The 19,283-nt window shown below is 40.7% G+C and overlaps 1 protein-coding gene across 2 annotated transcripts in view; it reads right to left on the bottom strand.

The window, feature by feature from the left end:
• gcgra (glucagon receptor a) overlaps positions 1 to 16,000 on the bottom strand; it is a 34,973-nt gene extending 18,973 nt beyond the window's left edge. Inside the window, exon 1 of one of the 2 annotated variants that reach the window (XM_023404322.2) lies at positions 15,649 to 16,000. The gene's annotated coding sequence lies outside the window, so the exon portion shown is untranslated. The remainder of the gene's footprint in view (positions 1 to 15,648) is intronic. The other variant, XM_023404321.2, reaches the window with a different exon arrangement.
• Between the last annotated feature and the right edge of the window lie 3,283 nt (positions 16,001 to 19,283).

Raw genomic sequence — 19,283 nt, 5'->3', positions numbered from 1 at the left:
AAGATGAGAAGAGACTGACACCACAGAGGACAGACAGTAACTTTCTTGACTTACCTTCAGCGTAGCCAAATTCAGTATGCTTCTATTCACTCAAAAAAAAACTGAGGGGTGTTTTTAACATGTTTAACACATAAATATATATATATATATATATATATGTGCAGCGGAGGAACTCATACAGTCCCTTCCTACAATGCTCTCTGTGATGTTTAATGTTTATGAGGTGACTCCAAATAGACCGGCTGAAATATGAAAGAGACTAGGTGATTCCTCTCACCACCACTCCTCTATGTTGTATCCACACGGCTCCATTGTGCATTGAGCTCTTATGGATACTGGCAGGCGATGTTTATGTGCAGTAATCTCCCGAGCTCCTCTACGCTGCTCTGTCACTCCGCCATCAGCCTGGAATTTATCAAACACTTGGAGCTTTGTCATACACATTGGCAAAGCTGCACAGTGCATAGTGGACCCCCATACATAGATACGCAGAATCTTTTAAACCTTATTTAGGCAGGCAGTTCAGCCCAAAAATACCCCCCACAATTTACAAGGGGGAAGCTGCGGGGGAAAAGGTCACACTGTAAGCTCAGAGGCTGCTTTGTAGAAACACAAACCTGTAACATTTGTAAAGATCTAATTAGCCCTGAAGTTGGATGTTTATGAAATTTGTGGACCTGCGATGGTGTTCAGCATTCATGAGTGAGACAACACCATCAGATCAGGTAGAGAAGGTCAAGTGCACACTTCTGCATTTCCTTTTTTTTTTTTTTCATCTCACACTAGTCACTGGTTTTGCTTCCATGAACACCGCTCCACATCTCCTCCTTTGCAGCAGAAAAGAGGGCCATCATACTTCAGATGATGATCCCTACAGGGGGCTTTGACCAGTACATAAAAGCTCTTATGAACTTGATATTGGTCAAATCACAACTGTAATAGAGAGGATGAGGCTGGTATCGTTTTTATATTTCTATTATTATAGCCAAATACCCCGAAGAGACCGAAACCCAACATTGAATTTATCCCACAAACAAGTGCTGCCTGTGTAGCCTCAGTGTGATGTTTATTTAATTTCTTTCTCTGGAGGGTAGCTCTGTGTCAGGCAGATGTCACTGGGCGTGCAGGGTCACTTTAAGTTCCTCTATTTAGCATTTGTGAGCAAATGTAATAGAGAGTTTGTAACACACTATAATGTGGCTGTAAGCAGCTTTAAGTGTTTATCAGTGTACTTTTTTTGCAGCCACTGTAACTCCACCTTTAAGTGAAGGCCGGTGTGCAGACAGATGGATAATGAATAAATGACAAAATACTGTAGTAAAACACAATTCTAATAATATAAAATATGTCTTCTTAATCATTTTTAACAAACACTGTGCATTGCGACTACATTACAGTGTGTTAAAAACCATCTATTAGCTTATATATATATATATATATAGTGTAACTCGGTATTCACATGTGCTGAGAACAATGAAAAACTGATAAACTATGTTCATTATAATGAATGAAGATATACTGTATCTTTATGTCAACGATATGCAACATTATGGCTCTTTTATGTTATTTTTTTTGGTTTTGTTTGATTTTGGCTAAACACCGTTAACAGGATGAATCCATTGTTCTGGTGTCTTTGTGGGATTTGCTGATAAGAAATAAAAGATAAAATAACCCCAGCTTTATCTTTTAATTTTCTCGATAAGGTTGTGAATTATCACTTTGCTCACCACAATTTTACCAGATGGGTAGTTTGTAACCTCCAGGCTACATAAGAGATTGAGAGATTAATGTAATGCGTGTGTGTGTGTGTGTGTGTGTGTGTGTGTGTGTGTGTGTGTGTGTGTGTGTGTGTGTGTGTGTGTGTTATCCCAGGTGGCAAAAAAGTGAATCAGTATAAGAGCTGAAAAATTTAGTGCTGTATTAATGTTGGATAACAAACAGAGCCAATACTTCACACTGTGAAACATAAAGTAAATGGAGGTGATTTGTCTGGATTTCACTGGGTTCTCACAGCTCCCGCCCCTGTGTTATCTCACTCCATTACCCCCTCTTAGCATCTGTATCATCCTTAATCTAAATGAACTCAATTCCTTACAACCACTTGGCAGAGAAAGCAAAGCAATTTATCTGCCGCTCCATCTTCTCAGTTATATACACATTATGCCCTGCCACTCTCTCTTGCTCACCTCTCAAACAGCCACACAAACACACACTTACAGCAGAATGGTAGTTGATGCTTAAAGCCATCGTTATGTAAACTTTGCTACAAGTGCTCTGTAATGCACCCAAAATAATTTCACTTTGCCAGAGGTGCCTCATTTGTGTTTTCTCACTCATAGCCAAGTTGTTAATTTGTTAACTCCAGCTGCGTGTTTGCAACAAGAGAGCAAAAGGTGCATCAGTGTATTTAATCTTAAAAGAGCATAGAGCCAATGTGAGGCAGCTACTGTTTGCTAACTCTTTTATTCTGCTATGAGCTGCAGAAATAGGCCTCAAGTGTCATTTACTCTCCCACGAAGAGCTATGGGTTCACTTGTTGCAAGTGACCCCACTTATGAAGGAATTAACCACGCAAACAGCCCGGGTCACAAGAACAGATGTAATCTACAAGCGCGAATCAGTGTGCTCAGCCTGAGATACAGTAAGAAGCAAAAGAGAGCTGATCCATGAACGTGGACTGTACTCCTTCAAGTGCTTCTGGCCTGCTTTGTTTTCAGTCATTTAATTAGGCAGGCGAGACGCACAGCGTTATCATTTCCCATGTCGGTACATTGGGGATGCGGTTTATAGACTATAAAATAACACATCCTGCTTTTCGACACTGAGAAGGACTGACATGCACTGTGCTGCTTCATCATCTTCAGGCATTCATGAGAAAGTGTGGTGCAAAGCAAACAAGATATTAACATGTCACACAACAGTGAGCAGCAGAGTGAGCATGGGAAGAGGAGATGCAATATAGGTCAAGACAGTTAGGAAATAGATGTACAGCCTACAGTCTGCATATTTCAACTGTGAGTTCCTGTTCTGTCACACAATAATAGAGTCATGTCACCATAGTATATGTAGTCAGGACACACAGCTGCACCTAATGATTATTTACACACACACACACACACACACACACACACACACACACACACACACACACACGTCTCCATGACTTCAGAGGACATTACATTGACTTATATTCCTTTACTGGAGACTTACTTTAACCTTAACCCCAAATATTACTTGCCCAACTTTAAACTGACCTTAAAACATGCTTTCACCCTAAAAACTTCACCTTATTGGGACTTGCTTTGTGTCCCCATAAGGAAGATAAGTCCTCATAATGTGACTGTGTGTGACAGCCAATCTGCACATCACTATTGTGGGGACTCCATTTAAACTCAAACTCTGAATGTCTCTGCTACTTCCTGAACACAAACAATTTAAAAGCTTATAAAAATGTTTGGCATCTGCTCAAAGTAAATAAGTAAATCATAACAAGTCCAGCAGTCCAAACAGAGTCTAATTCACGCCTGACGAAAAATGAAGCTTAAAATATGTTCACGTTTTAGAGAATGTAATTGATATTTTCCTCATGCATCATACACTATTTCACCCACCTGCAACCCATCCGCTGTTAATCAGAATGTTAATTTTTATGACCCGGTCCTGCAGTGCCTGAGGATATAACTGCGATCTGTGCATCACTACCCAACAACATAAGTAATACCTGGACCACACACACACACACACACACACACACACACACACACGCACTCACACACACCTCAGATGTGGATAACAGTTCAATATACTGTAAGACAGTCACTATAGTGTAATATAGCTGTGGCACAGCTGCAGTCCTATCCGCCTACAGAAACGCGCCTGTTAGAAACATACAGGTGGATGTGCAATGCAGGTAATGTAATCAGCAAACAGAGACTAATTAGGCAGAAAACAAATGACAAATATATGCACACACACACACACAAATATTCTTGCATTTCTATCCACCTGAGGACCCTTCAGTGCCTACCTTCACTCCGTCCTAAGCATGAACTCAACCACCTAAACCAAACTTATCCCAGGTTGTAACTTGAAGAGCAAAGACAGAAAGATTTGCACAGAAAAATTGTAAGCACAGATGACACCACATCTACTTTACAGCTTCTCTAAAGACAAGTTAAACCTTGTAGTGATGATAACCTTACAGACTGGAAAAGGGCAAACAGAGAGAAAGGGGATTATAAATGAGGGGGGTTGAATTTAAATGTGTCTGTCTTCCACTTGCTCCCATGTTTGCAGATGAGATAAAGCCTGAGAAGAAGCCGCTGGATGGATGTAGTAAAAGGCCGCCTGGTGCTTTTCAAAGACCCTCAGCAGTTCAACATAGTCCCATGGAGAGCACGAACAATACTCCATAGCAGCAGTGTGTTAGCGTGTAATGAATATTTGATGTGTTTAGTTTATGACAACGCGGCTCAGCGGAGGGACGAGAGCATGGTAAATGGCAGCTCTTTAAGGGAGAGGGGGAGATGAGGTTCGACAGGACAGAGCTGCACGGCCAAGGTGACAGCATGAATCACTGCACAGAGAAACAAAGCCAATGAGTCAGTCAGCTACAGACAGGTGGGGGTAGGGGGGCAATTAAAGCAAAATAAATACCCTGACATTACTCAGTGCCACAAGCTTATACACAGCACATGATAAACTACCAGCAGATGCAACAACTTAGAGGAAATGATCTCCATCTTATACATACATCCTCACCAGGAGTGTTGAGCCTTCAGATTTTAGAGGAAGCACAGTTACATTCAACAGAAAAACGGCTGATATGACATGATTTATATGTATAAGAGTTTAATGACTGGAAATGAATTGAGTTTCATCTAGATGACTTTCCCTCTAGCTCCACCATGAGGTTCATATTTGTGATTTTGAATTAAAATGTCTACACTTGATAAAGACATTTGTGTCGGGCTCAGGATGAATATCACAGACTCTTTGGGGATTACCTCTCAACCTGCAGTCAAAATTTTAATTTAATTTAATTTTTGGTTCATGACGAAATACCTTGTGTTCATGCTAATTAGCAAATGTGTTTGACATAAAAACTGAGCTAAGATGGTGAACAGGAAAAACATCCTACCTGCTTAGCATTAGCTTGTTAGCATTTTTTAGTTGAAATGTATAAATAAACATGTTTTTAAGATGAAAGCAATATTTAAGTGTTGGTCACTAAAAGTCAACCTTGTGGGTGTTTTCCTCTGTTCTAATGCCAGCCCACAGCAGGGAGTGTGTGTGAATGTGTGTTACATGTGGATGGAGGTCAATGTCTCCTGCTGTGTACACAGCATGTGTGGAGGTCCATGCCCCCCCCCCCCCGGTCAAAAACACACTGACATCAGCAGTCTCTTCGGTGACGCAGGAGAACATGTTGTTTTTCAACTCCCTCCTGACAATCACTGCCACTGAAAAGCGAAGAGAAAGGCTTCATTCATTGAAATGTATAACACAGACGAAAACGCTCCCCTGGAAGATATTAGTCTGACTCTGTCTGCAACCCAAACACCTTAATTCCAGTCCAGCCCTCACCGCAAACCGTTCACCTGTCACGGCACAAACAGCCAGCAACAGCACAACCATCTGAGGATATTTGGGAGCTTGGATATATATTCATGTCAGATGTCTATAAAGCTGGATTCTTCAGTTCTTACATGTTATTGTGAATATGTGTCTCAGAAAAAGACACTTGCACCACTTCTCCCTGTAGTGGGAACAGTCTTCACTCCTGTGGATACCGTGTGCTGCATTCATCACGCATGAACTACACTCAATCTACAGTTACAGGGGAAATATACAGTATCTTGTATCAAAATTCACATATGTTACTCCTGCCACTATGAACAGCTCATATCTACTTGAAAACTCATTTTTCCAAAGCCGGATGAAAAGAAAGCCAAGACTCCTTCTGTGGTTTCATCATTTTTCAGGGAATTTGGGCACATTTTCTGGATGAGGTCTACAAGCCAAGCGATGATCTAAAACTCAGTTGGATGCAAAAACTATAACAAATACTCAGGTCACAATCCACTTCATGAACAATAATTAATAGGAAGGGTTGTTTGGTTTCACACATTTTTTTGAGGTATACTGTATATGGGCTTTTAATTCACATTGTGTTTGTTATTCAAAATTAAATCCAGGAATTTATCCATTTATTTTGAATATCAACATTCTGAAAATTTGCTTTAAATTAAAAAAATTTTCCCCACAAACCGTCTGTTTAACCATTGTTAAATGGGACACTTTCACAAAGATATCTCGGACTGGTCTGTAGTGTTAGACCAGTCTTAATTTAGCTCATAGATCAGTCTAATGCAAGTAAGACTGTTTCACAAAAATAAAGACTGACTGACACCTTACCCCCATGAACTTCCCCTAGGTAATAAATCTATCTATCTATCTATCTATCTATCTATCTATCTATCTATCTATCTATCTATCTCAGGTCTGAAACTAACGTTACCATGGTAACAATCAGTGACACCTGTGCTGGCGAGTAGCACCCAATGCAAAAAAACATGGCTAATAATTTGTGGTAACATTGTTATGGAAAGAGCAATGCGAGGGGAAAGAGTTTTTAGAAGCCGCAGTAACTACCTCTTCTCCTCTGTTGTCTCATCCAAAGAAGAAAAGAAAAATAAACACCGCTGGCACTACTTTGTAAGTTGTAGCGTTTGTTGACATGTAACTTGTCGGTAGCTTGCACATAGGCTGTATCATTAAATCGTTAGCAGCTCGCTACCGGCCCATTAGCATAACAAAACCACCGTCAATAAGTAAAACTTTTTTTCTTTTGACTGTCGTCATTCAAACAATCACTGGAGACATTATTGGCCTAATGTTACCTGTGTTCTCTTGTTCTATGTCACTGGCCTCTGTCTGTCCCTCTCGGGAGGCTGCTGGTGGGCTGCTGTCAGCACCAGCACTGGCCGCTGTGGGTGGGGGAGCTCCAGTTGTACTGCTGTTGACCCCACATACTCCGCTCACTCATCCATCGTTTATCCCCCAAAACAGAGGCGACTGCCCATCGTATAGCTACAGTACAATTTCTGTAGTGTCTTTAAGCTTTTCTTGTGGTCCTCCTCTTCTTTTAAACATTTCTTTCTTTGCGTCTTGCACCATTTTTTAAATATATTTGTTAACATCTTTAGTACTTTTGTTAACGGTAGGATTGACACTTTACTGTCGCTCCAATTTTTTTCTAAATTAGATTTTCTTCTTATTGTTACCCTGTTTGCTGAATTTCCCAAGTAAAACGTCCTTGTAACTATTGAATTCTTCCAGTAGACAAACATTTTCTGTTGGGTAAACCATATACAGGCGTATATATGGCGTAGACGGAAGGCAGCGGTTGGATGCGGTGACTTGGTCGGCCATTTTTTTATTTTGAAAAAACTCTTAATTTACCCAGAATTCATTGTACCACAGTCCGATTTAAGATAGTCAAGAACTGAACTACTTTGTGCAACGGATGAATTTAGACGTCTATCTGAAGTCACCCTATCTGTTATATTTAAGCCATAGTCAAAGTGGTAGCCTGGTTTCACAAAGTTTCACTGCTGGCGCATAATCGGCAGCTCCTTTGAGTTTTTTCTCTTTCATTTTTTCCTCACTTTTTATCACCAGAGGCATTCTCTCAACTGTGCTCCTCGCATAACGATGCCTGAGTAAATAACATATGCAAGAAAATGTGGCTAAATTAAGCTTAATATGCTTTTAAGTCCTTCATAGCTTTAAAAAGGGAGATAAAGATAATTATTATTTTAGATACTAGATGAAGGATTAGAAATAAGAAATTGTGGGACAGAAGACTTTCACAACTTTCTGTCATACTTATTTCACTCAAAAAAGCAAAAATGTGTATTCAAGTAGAAAGTAGTAAACATATTAAAACAACAACCCTTTTCTCTACAAGATAATTTACAGATCATTATATTTGTGGCTGGAGAAAAGTTGTCAAGTGGACGGTATGCGACCCAGAGGCCATGGCAAAGGCATAGCTGCGAGTTTCCAGTTGAGCAGTCGTTGAGATAAAACTACTGTTGTTTGTGCTCTGTACTGTGATAATAGGCTGTGTTGGGGAGCAAAGGGAGCTACACTTGACCCTCGACCCACACACGTTGCGAGGGAGGAGGGGGTATTTTTAGTGCGGATGTGAACAAACAGAAAATGGCTTGATACTGTTACCTCCTCCAGGGTTTACAAAACAGTTCAGAGAAAAGCAAAACCTTGTTGTGTTCTTTTATCCTTTCAAATCCTTTGTCGTACCTCTGCTGGTATTGATTCTCCTGTGATAAATCTTTTTGCACCAGTTCAACCTTGCGTGGAAATGTCTCTCTGCACACTAAAGAGGAATTTACCTCCCACAGGACTGGCAGGTTAACTCCCCCCCAAACTGAATGAGACGTGAGCTTGACATGAACACAACTGCCACATTTCTCAACCATCAAATCCGATCCACAACTTGACCAGCAGTGACCCCCAGAAGAGCTGTGCGCACGTGGCCCCTGCTCAGACAACACTGGAGCGTGTAGGTTGATCATTAGAGAGTAATCATATAAACCACATTGAGTCTGATTGTGTGATTCATTTTAGAGCAAGACGGCACAAGTGATGTTTCCATCATCACAACCCACGGACTTCTCTCAGGCCAGCATGACTTATGTGAGACCTCAGAGATAATTCCAGTCGTGACCTCCTGAGGAGAAAGCTGCATGTCTCAGTTTATCCACAACACATCAACTCTGATTGAATTTAATGGACTGGCTGATTTATCAGCTATTTACTAGAGACCCTAAGAAGTTAGGTTAAGTATGAACATATGGGAAGGAGCCCTAAATTATTATCTGTCCACATCTGTTGAGCTCAAATATCAAAAGGGCTGTTGGCTCTCCCCTCTCACTCCCAAGCCTTGTTCAGATTATATGCTCAAGTTTAACATACAGTATGTGACCTCATAAATACCATTTGGATTTTCATTTAAAGAAAATATATCAAAATCTACAAAGAAAATAACACAGCACAATAGTCGCTGTTGTATAGGTCCCATATTGTATAAAGTGAGATTTCCATGTTTTTTTTTTATTACTGAGCCTTAAAACAAGCCATCAGGACTTCTGTAACTTTATGATGTCACAACAAAGCAGTCACCATTCTCAACCAGCCCCACCCACACAGACCCATTTGGTTTCTCTGAGTGTTTCCCTGAAATCTGTCCCATTTTTATTCAGTTACTCTTTAGTTAAAACACTGTAAAATGTAAAATATGATACCTTTAATATTCAAAGCTATCCTACCTATGCGAAAGACAATGTAACATTTTACTGCAAACTCATCGACACAGACTCTGGACACCTGAAAGTTTCACTCTTCCCTAAAGTTGGAGGTATAAACGTCAGAACCATTATTGTGCTCATGTAACATATTGTTGGAACTTATTTGATTTTATGGAAAATTTCTTCTGCAGAAGCACGTTCTCCGTAATGAGTACACAGGATGAGTCATTATCAGTGACACCAGCATTAACAGCGAGCAGGTATCGATTTAAAATAATGGATGAATTAATCTCTCTGCTTCCCTTTAACAGCGTCGTCCAACTACCAGATATTCGCCTTTGAACCTCATGCACAGTATTCCCTGTGGGTCGTACTTGAGCTGACTGGGTGAAGACAGGAAGGATACGATTTAAGTGTTCAGTTTCTGGCTGATACCCAGAGTGAATGTGGTGAGTCTTCGTGCTGTGAGGCTGAAATAGCAAAGCTCTTAGTGAACTAAGAATGAAACGATGCATCGGGTCGCTGCAGAGCACTGTATCTCTGGTTTTGCTTATTTACCATATTATAATAGGTTTCTTATGTGCAGTGTGTGTGAAAGTGGAAAAAGGAATGACGTAATGTTTTCTGACTATGGTAAGAAAACTAAAACTTGCTAAACACAAATATATATTTAAAAAAGAGTTTCTTTAAAAAGCACGTCTTAGCTCCTTTTTGTTGACCGCAGCTATGGTGCTGATCCCTTTTTGAACCATACTGCATAAACAATTCAGCCTGTCCACCTTGAGGAGGACTCTTTTGGCACGTCAGATTGATTAATCTCACCATTTTCCCGCTGCAGAGCAGGCAACATCAAAACATTGTCTGGATTTATTCACGGGGGCAGGAAGGTAAGATTGTTGGAAGCAACCCAGACCACAGTGATGATGGAATGCGCTGCACTTCATATCTGATTCTGGTATTGGTACTGAGCGAGGAGGACACGGAGGAAAAGGCAACAGACGCTACCCAGAGACCGGAGAGAGCCACATCAGGACGGCGCTCAGATGGGCAGAGAGGGAAACACATTGAAGTATGCACAAGGAAACGAGAGCGCAAACTGCTGTGGCCTGTAGATGTAACGAAAGGCAGACTTGACATACAACAAACAAAAAGAAGAAACAATAAATGTTGTTGCCTTTTTGACATATGACATATGAACATCCCTAAAAAAAAAAAAAAAAAAAAAAAAAAACCCCAACAAAAGAAAAGCGTAATCAAAACACTGTGCTGCTTGTTCACCAGCAGTTTTCTGTTGCTATAGCAAGTGTATCTGTTTATTGCTCTGAAAAAAAAAAAAAAAAACACAAACACATAATCAAATTTTCCTCCAGAGGTAAAGAGCTTGTTTCGAAGAGGTTAAAGAGGTCGTTAAAGGAACTGACAGTTGTTCTGCTACTGGCACACTGTTGAGTGTACTTGGGAAGATTTAATAAACACTAACTTATCCGTTTAACCCGGCACATGCCTGAAAGTTGGAGAGCAAAATCACCCATCACATGGTGGCTCAAAGCCACATAGGAGTCGATGTCTATTCAATAAGCAGTTGATGTTTCCTGCCGCTAACAGGAAGGGATTGGTTCTGATCCTTCCCGTTCAGTTGTGCATATATAAACATTGTGTATTTGTACATATACAGTGTGTTTGTGTGTACAATGGAGAAAGACACAACTAGTGTGTGTTGTGTACATGGCAGCAAAGACATTTAAAATTATTAGCATGTTTTAAACTTATTGTTAAGTGAATGTACCTGTTTAAAAATGTTATTGTCCATATTTTAATGGTAATGATGTGGTCAGCTTCTACCTGACCTTAATGGCAGATTTTTACCACCCCACCCAATTTATTTTTGGAGAATGATAAGGATTGTTATTCATTTTAAAAAAAAATGGGAATGATTCATATCATTGCTCTGCTTTTTTTTTTTTTAATTCCTCCAACTGCCCGAGGAGGAAGATTATATGTGTTTAACTGCCTGTATGTCAGAACTGATGCCTCTCACTGCTCCTTATTGCATTTTCTTTCACCCAAACTGACCGAAGTAGAGATACAGTGCAGTGTTTGTTAACTTATTATTATGCTCAAGAGATGCCTGCCTCATTTCAGATTCTGATTGCTTGTCTAGAAAATTATTTGATCACCTGAGAATTTTTGTGTTTGTTCTTGTAAGCTGGAGTGTGTACACGTGTGTGCGTGTGTATGTACGTGTGTGTAGGTGTTATGAGTTGGATGGCAAACACAGCGCTAAGTGGAGCCCAGTGGCGTTATCCAGACAGACCGTTATCGCCGCTCTGTTACAATCCAGAGTGCCAGCTCTTTGTAGTGGAAGCTATTCTTGGCCCCCCTGGATCCACTGGGGGGGTTCACTTGAATCGGTGCCCACAGAGCTGCGCAGGATGTACGTGGTCACTTGATGGGTGCTGACACCTACGACCCCCCCACCCAACCCCCACCCCTCACACCTGTCCACACGCACCACCACGGGCCATTATCCAGCTGAGGATCTCCTGGCCATCTCTCTCTCTCTCTCTCTCTCTCTCTTTAGTTTTGTCTCTTTTGTTTGCACAGTGAGTCTGTCTGTTTGTCTCTCTGCACTTCAGGCTATTTCTATATGCCTCTGCCTTCTCTCTCTCTCTCTCTGTCTCTCTCAACTCTATTCCCTGCACTAAAGCCAAAGAGAAAATAGAAGGAAACACAGCAAACCATAAGCAAAGCTGTATGTGTCTCCCTCTTCGCTCTCACACTCATCTTGTTAGATGGCTCGTACTCAGGAAACCACAAGAGGCAGAGATGCATGAGGCTGTCCTCCTTCTTCCTTTCTCAAGCAGCAAGTGTTTCTTCTGTTTACATCTCTGTCACCTCAATTACGTATCTTAATATACCATCATGTCCTGACCAATGCATCTTCAAGAGTCTGATAAAAACAGATTTTTTTATGAATATGCAAACAGCTGTGTGCACTTCGATGAAGTGTTCGGTATGAGTGGTTAATGTGTGCAGATAGGTACATACATCTTGGACTGTTTGGTTATCTGTATCCCTTTTTTTCTTTTTTTGGATTCATCTTATTTTGATGTATTTATTCAGTTTCTTTAAGTGTTAGTAGTATTTATATTATTTATTTATCATTGCTTTATTTCAATGAGCAGAGAAGGGATTTCTGGATGGGAATAAAATTTGGTTATGAAAAAAGATTTTTTCCCATTTTCTCTGTGTTAAATCCCTGAAAACATAAATTGAAAAGGTCAAAGCAATTGGTATCAGAGACAACACAATGCATCTGACAACTGTGAAGATGTACAGCACACTTGAGTCCAGAGGAGTCAATTTGATCTCTGTCACATGTCCCATCTCTGATTTATTCTTAACTGAATGTCTTCACCATTACCCAGAGAGCTGAATGTTTAGAGGCAGGATGACTCTTCTCTTGGCCGCCTCAGTTTCCTAGACTCAACTCAGCAAGTTTCAGATCAAAGACGCACAGGGCGAACAAACGTTTGTGAACAAGGAAAGCCCCAAAGTGCTTTGCAGACAGCGCTTTGATATACATCTGTTTGAATTGGATCAGACTGCAGGTTGAACGTGGAACTTTAAAAGTACAAAGACATCAACATCTTATCTTTATTCTTCTTAAGGGAAGAGAGAAAGGGGCAGAAAAAGGAGGAGGGTATTGTATTTTTTGTTTTAGGAGAGCAGGGGAGGGTCTTTTATTTTTTTCTCCTAAATTCATATTTCCTTTGCAATACAGTTACATAAATCATTACATAATAAAGACAATGTTTACTTGCAGCACATTTCATAAAGGAGCACTTGGTTTAAATTTCTAGTCACTCTTTTCCTGTCCTGGATTATATGTTTTCAATGACTGAATGACTAATAAAGACAGATGAACTGACTTGTCATCAGGTCTGACATGCATATAAGTCAGCTGTGACCATCTGTTATTACTCAACTCTGTGACTTACTGCTGACACCCTGTCATAGCACAAGTCCACCACACACCATAACTCACTGTATGCCGTGGTTTACAGTGTGATATAACATCAAAGGACACCATTTTTAAAAAGCTTTTGGTATGTTTTTGTGAAACAACAAGAATAGCTAAGCCCCGCTTTCCTACCACATAAGTGCACTCAAACCTCAAAGACAAATAGCAGCTGAGATCACACTATATGATGCTGATGCTGTTTGGCTCTAGCCACAAAATTATACTTACAAAGAGAGAGGAAGGAGAGAGGTGTAATCCGTCCTTTGTCACATGAATTCTTATAAACTAATCCTCACCCGACACTGACAAAGCCATGAAACAGTGGGACAGCTCATGTTTGACAGACCTGGGGGTGCTGGAGCTGAATAGCCTCACATGGTGTACAGTACAGACATACAGTACTTGGGGGGGGTGAAAGATCAGAAAGCACTCACAGCTTTTGGTTTTCGCCGCTATGAGGCCGATCACAGTGTGAGTCATTTGAGCCGGCGAGCCTTTTCATGCACGCTGCATGCATATGAGGGTCAAATGTAACCTGTTAACAAATGTAACCCCTCACCGCTGTGTTATCATTCAGCATTTTCTGCCACATACATAATGGAACGTGCGACCATGGAAACTTCACCCTGCTGATTGGGGCAGCACTTAGAAAGCAGAAGGATTACTTTATGCATCACAAAACTGCACTAATGTGTATTTCATATGCATTGAAGCACCTGTACTGCCCGCTAATGTTTGCAAATTACCACCAAAGACAACATACAGAAAGGCATCACTCATTCATGGAGTGCACCTGTAGGGTGCAGAGCGCTCATCTCTTACATCCCCGCCACAGATGTGCTGTGGTAATAATGAATATGTTTGTTCAGTTGTGGGTGAGGTGTTTACCTAACAATAGGCACATTTATTAGCCAAACTGTGTGCAGTGGAATACAAGATACACAAGGGACTGAGGGTCCACATGTTGTTCTTTCACTTGCATGATGCTGCCCAAGTGGGTCTAATTAGGATCAAAATCACTCCTCGACAATTAACCCCCCCAACAATTAAATTTTTATGTATGCAGTGTTAAAGCGCACACTAATGTGTTTATTCTGCCTGGTACATGATTAGACACAGTTTCCTAATGTACAGCACAGGATGCATGTGCTTCATCTGCAGCAGCCTTAAGATTGCATTGTTTCCTCGCCTTCATTATGTTTCATAATTCTGTTTACGATTCGCAATTCATGTGCACAAAGAGGCCAGATTAACTCAGTTATTCAAAACAGTGTGTCCTAAAATAAACTGCCCAAGCTATAGCTTAAGTGTGAATTCAGACTGAGCTGATGCGTGGACACAATAACAGAAAGTTAAATCTCAGCACTGATATACTCCATTCAATATATATATATATATATATATATATATATATTTTTTTTTTTTCCACAAATGTAGTGTTTGCTGCATAATATTATATTGTATTATATTGCACATGTAGTAATAGTGTCCACTCCTGTTTCAGCCTGTTTCATTTTTGCCACTAATTACACTAATTAAGCAACAATATTACTATGTAGGCTACTAATTAGGCAGCACAGAGCAGGATGTGTGTCTAGCCTTTTATATAATAGGCTACTTAGTATAGCTTTCATTTTGCTTGTAGGCTACTACACTCAGCAGTAACTTATCTTGTAGGCTAATTTAAAGAATTTAAGCAGCTGTACAGTTGTGTGTTTCACCACAGACTGAAGTCCACGCTGAAACATCTAAACTCTGGTGGGTTAAACAGATATTTAGTGATATTAAAACCTGTATTTTACTGTATTTTTGCACAGTTATCCACTTCTCTAAAAAAAAAAAAAAAAAAGAAAGAAACACGCGTGTGGGCAACAGACCGAGTGCAGATGCCAGATAGAGGATGATTTCGATAACACGGCGTTTGAACAGAAGCGATAAGTGACACCGGCTGCAGTTGCTGGAATCCTGAAAACATTTCCAGAAATTCAACTATGTCTCAACATGAACCAAGCGAAGCTCACGGTGACCGATGTGTCTGTGGCTCTCACTAACGAGTTCGTATGAAGATGTATCAATCGCATTTCGAAAAAAAAAAAAATAATAAAATAAATGCGTATTACCAAACTACAAAGTCACGTTTTTATTTAGGATTAGGATTCATTACATTCCGCAAGTGTTGTTGTTTTTTAGTTTTAGTTTGTTTTTTGTTTTTTGTTTTTTACAATAAGCTTATTTGAAGCACATGTGAAAAAAAATCATTGGTGTAGATAAAATAAATAAAAAGCAAATTACCGTTGACAGCCCGGGATTCCGCTGATTTCCTCCAGTCTGTACTTCACTGCTGCTCATCTTCTGGGCAGCATCTGGCAGCCAATATTTCCCCTCAGCTCAAGAGGCTCCGCTGTAATCCAACTTTCAAAATAAATTACCGCCTTGCTTTCAGCGAAGGAAACAAGTCCTCTGTCCTGTCAGCGACTGCAGACAAGTTCACTGTCTCTGCTTCGAAAGAAAAGGCTTTTAAAAGGGAGAGAAAATAAACAAGTAAAGTACACGTATTAACTGTGGGACTGTGGTCGGCACCAGTGGCTGAGTGAGCGCGAGCCGGACCGCTGCTTTGCGCTCCTTGTACCCGTGTGACGTAACAGGGAGAAGAGGTGTGTGTGTGTGTGTGTGTGTGTGTGTGTGTGTGTGTGTGTGTGTGTGTGTGTCAGCACATATTTCACTTCAGAAACTGACAAGTTTGTGACCATCATGGTTTGCTGAGAGTAGCTGTTGACTTGACTGAGCCTATACCATGTTTTTTTCTGATGTGCGTGGAAAAGACTCATGCAACACTCATTAAAGGGAAAGTCCAATATTTTGCAACATACATTTTTACATATTTGTTTTCAAGCTGAGAGTTAGCCTGGATGAGAAGATCAATAGGGTAAATAAGCCGCCACCAGCTACAGGCTAAAGACATGATTGTAGGCTACTCCAGGATGGACGTGGACATGGGCGACTACAATCAAGAATATGGATACGGGCACATATCTCACATCTCACATGCACTAGAAATCATGGGGGTGACCTTGTGGGTACAGCTACACACAGATGTCTGCACGGGGGTCCACAATCAGATGATTTACGACTTACTCTTGTTGCGGCAAAGAGGCAGAAACATGAATTGGCCTTAACTCAGCTCAGACTAATGTCTGGAAACCGGGGGAACAGCTCGCCTGGCCCTGTCCAACGGTAACAGAATCTGCATCCAACACCTTGTTTACCTGCTTCCTCGCTGGGAGTTAGATGAGAAGATTAATATCACTGTTATATCTGTATGGTAAATACTTAGTGCGAGCCAGCAGCCAGTTAGCTTAGCATGGGGCACGAGATCAATATTACCCAGGAGCAGTAAACTACCTCCAGCTTTGCTTATCATAAAGACTCAAAACAGGAAGAAACAGTTGTAGCCTGGCTCTCTCCTAAAGTAAGAAAATCTGCCTATCAGCATCTGCAAAGATCCGGCCGCTGGCTGCTGACTTCACATTCAAACCACTGACATCAGAGTGGTATCAGTCTAATCATCTAACTTGTGGCAAGAAAGCAAGTAAGTGCATTTCTCAAAATGTCACACTAGTCCTTTGAAATGAATGATTTATGAACTACACAGTGTGTGCATGTGCATGTGTATTGTGTATTTGTGTGTGTGTGTATGTGTGTGTGGGCATGTGTGTGTGTGTGTGTGTGTGTGTGTGTGTGTGTGTGTGTGTGTGTGTGTGCGTGTGTGTGTGTGTGTGAGTGTGTATGTTCATCCCTGAGTGACTGAGGTCTCCAAACTTCACTCCAATTTCATAAATAGTTTATTGGCTGAGTGAACTTTGTCCTGCTCGTGTCGCTGATGTGATATCAGTTGTCATCTCACAAAGCTGTTGTGTGTCTTTACCCTTGGCGAGGCCATTTCAATTTATACACTGAGCAGAACTAATGCGTTTTATTAAGCAGGTTCGGGGGCAGGAACAGTTCTTTACTGCAAATGAGGGTTGAATATTGTGTGATCACCACTGATATGCCAAGCTCAAATAACCAATGCCTTCCTTTGTAATATTCATCCCTGACTGAATCTGAATTTATGCTCTGAGCAGAGGATTTATCAGGTAAGAAATGTGTATTGCGCTGTAGTGCAAGGTCAGATGGATGTGATCACAAAGGATTACACTGAGCAAGCTACTGAAAATGCATCGAATACTGTCACCATTTTCCAAATTAATGGGGAAATCGTTTTCCCACAATAGAGCCTCACAGTATATCCACGCTGAGTCTGGGGAATTTCTTGAACGCCTAACCAACTAATCAATCACTTCGCCTTGCAGTGCACTTGACCACATACCCCACTGTGAATAAAATCCCTCCTTACCACACTGAAACGAGAAGCAGGTATAGCCAACACTGCTGTGTGCCGCTGCAGTGAGTCCCTGAACAAAACATTGTGTTGCAAAACACACATATTTTTTAACATGAACTTTGCTCATCAACAAGGTTCAAGGCCCCTCTGTGTGTGTCAATAAGCTGTGCAGGGCTGAAGCAATGATCTGCTGGACAGAATTCTGCCTCAAATATCATGTTGTATGATACAGTATTCTGACATTTATTATATATACGTCCTATGATTTAATGCTCACTGCATAAGAGTTGTGTATTCACACTTTATGTCCTTTATTATTCTGTCATCTGATCATGCTTGTTGCATCTTATTGGTTTTGTTGTTATTGTTTCAAAGTTTTCTTTTTAATCTTGTCTGTAAAGCACTTCAGGCTGCATCTTTCCATGGAAGTTCATTATCATTAAAGTATTGCTTTTGACCTTTTAATCCTTTCACCTTTTATCAAAAAACTTTTCTTCTTTACTGTGCAGACAAACCGGGGTCAAGCAGGTCAAATTTCTACACATTTCCGTATCAGTCATGGAGCTATTGTCAAAGAAGCCTGGCCTTGAACAGGACAAAAAGTGGCGAGCAGCAGCGTCAGTGACTTTTCTCCCTCTGGATGTGACACATGAGGTATGCAAACACAAGACTTGACTGAGCTGTGACGCTCAAAGTGCCTCGAGCTGTCTGAGGCTACAGTGTCACACAAAAAGCAACGAAGGCATCCACCAGACAAGCATCACTGCCTCTATGATGCTTTTAAATCAGGTGGAAATAATGAAAAGTTAAGTCCAGAGCCAGATGTACATTTTTCCAGCCTGTCCCCAAAGATATTATATTATATATAACAGCATCTGAATTAGCCCCGTGGCACATTTATAGGCTCTATTTGGCTCTAAATAACAACAGCTTCCTGCTTAATTGCTATTTGATCAGAGCACCATCTGTATCTTTTTTTCTAGAGGCACTTCATAAGCTATAAAAAGAGAAATGTCTGGTAATTTAACAACACCAACAATAAGACATATCTCCTGTTCTTTAAAACAGACCCCTGGGGGCACAAAATGGAAAACACATTAAGTCTATTCACATATGCAAGATTGTTCTGGCTGAAAATAGCAAAAGCCATGTTGTATTACCAAATGACAGAGAAGGTTTGTGTGCGGTGTGTGTGTGTGTGTGTGTGTGTGTGTGTGTAGGATAGGGCAGTCCCCAGACAATCCAACAGAGGGAGCCAGCGCTAGTGAGAAACCCAGCTCAATTAATATCAATAAAGAGACACATACAATTATGAAATCTCCAAATATGGCTTCAGATGCATTAAACGATACACACAGAAACATACGGTTGTGATTTTCCTCTTGGTGTTTCCCTCTTCTCTTTCCCTCAGGTTGCCTCAGTATCTCCACATTTTCTATGTCCACTATCTTGTCACATCACAGCACATAAACCTGTCAGCAACTGCATGCAAGGTAAATATTTGAGGAGAGATGAGCCTCAGCGCACAAGGTAATGTAAACAC

This window comes from Seriola lalandi, unplaced genomic scaffold (genome assembly GCF_002814215.2).
Source record: "Seriola lalandi dorsalis isolate HSWRI2012SDOR001 ecotype SW California unplaced genomic scaffold, Sedor1 jcf7180002054240, whole genome shotgun sequence".
Classification (NCBI taxonomy): domain Eukaryota; kingdom Metazoa; phylum Chordata; class Actinopteri; order Carangiformes; family Carangidae; genus Seriola; species Seriola lalandi.
This window is presented reverse-complemented; position numbering and strand designations above follow the sequence as displayed.